This window comes from Sciurus carolinensis, chromosome 6 (assembly GCF_902686445.1).
Source record: "Sciurus carolinensis chromosome 6, mSciCar1.2, whole genome shotgun sequence".
In the NCBI taxonomy this organism is placed as follows: Eukaryota; Metazoa; Chordata; class Mammalia; order Rodentia; family Sciuridae; genus Sciurus; species Sciurus carolinensis.
In genome coordinates this window covers 96,776,863-96,780,680 of record NC_062218.1, presented here as the reverse complement: position 1 = coordinate 96,780,680, position 3,818 = coordinate 96,776,863, and positions in this window count along the sequence as shown.

Below are 3,818 nucleotides of genomic sequence, written 5' to 3'. Positions count from 1 at the left end.
GTGCCCTTGCCCTCACCGCCACAAGCAGTAACCTGTGGAAGAAACTGGTTGAAGCACCCCTCTCCTAAGTGTGAGGAGTGGTTCCAGACTTGCTGCCTTCCCTGGTGTGTCATTTCCTGATTATTTTTTCCAGACAGGTAAATTCAATCCTGACCTGGTAAGCAATTTGTGTCCTTGTGTTAACATTTTTATAATCTTAAGTGGAAATTCCAATTAGTAAAACAAAAAAGTAATGCATAATTAACTATGAAAAATTGTATTTGCCTAAAAGGCAACATTTTCCCATATAATTTCTTGTAATCTGTTTTAGGGGTGATTGTTCTGGGGATTGAACCCTAGGCTTTGCTTATACTAAGCAGATGCTCTACATTGATCCGCATCCCCAGTCATTTCACATTATTTTTTTTTCTAGTACTGAGGTCTCACGCATGCTAGGCAAGTGCCCTATCACTGAACTGCATTCCCAGCTCTCTAATATGATTTCTTATAATATCCTCCTATTGTGTGGGGACTCCAATTTGATTCTTGTTATTTTCAGGATCATAGTAGCTAACATTTTAGGTGCTTAACTGCATACAAGACTTTCTAAACTCATATCGGTATACACACACACACATTTAATTTTCACAACAATCCTGTGAAGCAAGTACTCATTATTTGCATTTTGTTTGTTTTATGTGTATTTCTTTATGCAGATTAAGAATTTGAGGAACAGAGAAACTAAATAATTTAAGACCACACAACTGTAATGCCAGCAACTCTAGAGGCTGAGGCAGGAAGATTGCAAGTTTGAAGCCAGTCTCTGCAACTTATTGAGACCCTGTCTCAAAAATAAAAAGGACTGGGGCTGGGGAGATAGCTCAGTCGGTAGAGTGCTTGCCTTGTAAGCACAAAGCCCTGGGTTCGATCCCCAGCACCCAAAAAATAAAAATAAAAATAAAAAGGACTGGGAATGTAGTGGTAAAGTGCCCCTGAGTTTGAACCCCAATACCACAAATTTAAAAAGCTAATGGCAAAATTGGATTTGAACTCAGACAATATGGCTCCAGAGTCTGTACCTTTTGTGTGTGGATTTTACTGTTACTGAATCCTCATCAAAGAACAATGTGGGGAGCCAGAGTATATAGCAACTTAGTGGTCGAGTGCTTGCCTAGCATGTGCAAAGCTCTTGGTTTAATTCCAAGAACAAAAACACAGCATGTCAATGTGTAGGGGGTTAGCTCTCACTGGTGCCCTTGGAATTAGCTGGCACTAATTGGCAAGTAATATATATAGGTCAAGTAATAAAGAATGGAAATCTTTTGGCTAAAAATTGGTTATCAAACATAGCCCAGTACCTGCCTAACTTTATCAGGAGTATACAGCGGGAGGCATGGACTATTTTCTCCCCATTCAGTTCAGGCAAATGATAAGGAAACACCAGTTCCTTTAAACATATATCTGAAAGCTGTTAATTCTAAGTATTACAGATATTCTAACGTGATACAATCCCTGCTTTTGAGGAACTGAGAAGGTAGAAAATGATTCTCTTTGTTCCCATTCCTACAAGCACTCTGTCCTAGCATATTTAGAAAAAGGAAGAAATACTGCAGCCTCCAGCTCTAAATCAGCAGGTCAAGTGATGGGGGCTGGTCAACTCTTAGAATAATTAACTCCTACATGACACCCGGTATGACATCATTTATTCAGTGTAATGTTGCAGGCACTATGCCAAACCCCATACTCTGTGTACTTATTTAGTCCTTATAACCTTTGCATGAAAGAGATACTATTATTCTTAATTTTACATATGAATAAATGGAAGCACGGAAAAATTTTGTTATTTGCCTAAGGTCACTTGCATGGGTTGAAGATGGCATTGAATCCTGGCAATCTATAAAGCCTTGATCTTAACTATTCACTAGGCTGCTATAGACCCAGTTTAGGATAGCAGTGGGAATTTAGAGCCCAACAAGGAGAGAGGACTTGAGAGAAGGCAGAGTTCATAAAGAGTGACCATAAGAGGAGAAAATCAACATTGCTAATGGAAGTACAGTATGACACAGGTACTTTGAACCTTTGAGTCCCAGTCACTAGTCTGTAAGGCCCTCTTAGGGCAGGGTTTATGTTTTAATCATTTTGCACCTAGCATAAAACTGAATCCATACTCGGGTTCAAAAGACATTATTGAATCGAATGATGGCTAGTATCTTTGTAGAACAGGCTGTTATCCACAAGGCTCCCAATGGCAATTATTTTTAAAGGATTTGTTTTTAAATATTTTTAGCTGTAGATGGACACAATATCTTTATTTTTTTACATGGTGCTGAGAATTGAACTCCGTGCCTCACGCATGCTAGGCAAGTGCTTTACCACTGAGCAACAACCCCAGCCTGGCAATGTTTTTTATCTAGCAGGTGTTGGCAGTAACAGCAGCACATGGTTGGTGGGGAGAGAATATGCTGGAGGGCTGTCAATATTAGTCTTGGAGTCATATTTATTTGCAGAGGCTTCTTCAACCATCCCCTAGCCTTGGTTACTAGTCCTCATTAAAGGATCAATGATGTTGGGCTCTCCACTCTAGCACCCAGGCAGAAATAATACTCCAGGCACTTCATTTACTCAAAAAGGCTGGTCTCTTACAGGTGAAATTGGGCATTGCTTTCAGTTTGACCCTGGTCCTGCATTCCTTCAGGACATCATTGAATAAGCAGTAGGCATTCTCCTACCCTGAATTTGACCTGATGCGGTTGCTGGAGGAAGGGGATATCCCTTGACTACCACCTATCTTTGTGGGTTCGTGGGTTTTAGAATTTTTTTAACATTCCAACCACCTGAAAATATTTCCTTTTGCTTTGTAAACTCCTTATGAAATTATTGCCAGAGTGGAGTGGAAAGTTGAGCCCAGGAGCAGCCCTTCTGTAGGTTTCCTAACTGTACTGGAGGCTTGGGAAAGCTCCATAGAGGCAGAAAAGCTGGGATAAAACAGGCCCTGTATAATAGCCGGGTTGCCAGATGTTCACTTTCACAGCTCTCCTGTAAAACTGGCAGGGCAGATATAGATTAAAAAGAAGCACAAACTCCATTTAAAGTGCATTACAGCTCAGGAACCAGCTCCCCTTGGGCAGGAGAAGGGAGGGAAGGGCACAGAGGCCACATCAGTCTCCTTCCTTATCTAGGGCCACATGTCTTTCCTAGCTTTGTGAAGGGTGATTTACACCCCTGGCTGAAATGACTCTCTTTCTGGGCTGATTACATCGGCAAATGCCCCCCAGAGGCCACAGCAGGATGGCCATGTTCAGAAGCAGCAGCCAATAAATCTCAGAGGTTTATATTGCACTTTGCAATACCCGCTCTCCTGGCCTTCTGCCAGGCGGATTGTGGAAGTAAGGATAGGGCCCAAGTTGGAGTGTTAAGGGATGAACCTCCACACACTTCCTTTCATCATTCTTTTTTCTTCTGGGCACTGCTTATCTCAGTTCTTCCAAGTCATTCTATCTTTACGCTGGGAGCTGGTGGGAATCAGGCCCAGGCCCATTGAATTCCCTTATCCTTTACAGGTGGGTATTCTGGATTCGGGGCACAGCTGTGTTTCTACTTAGTTTAATCCTGGCGGTGGAGCTTGCTCTCTGAAACTCATCATCTGAAAATGATGGGGCTTCTGAATGGTCTCTCCAGTTACCACCTTCTGTGATCTTGTTTGGTCCAGGGAAATCTCTGCTATTTAGCTGGGATGGGTGGAAGGGCTGAATTGTGAAGTAGTTTAGTCTGATAAAGCTCCTGGGAACTTGCCCCAGTTATGCTCCCAGCAAGTCATTTCACCTATCTGGGGCCCATCT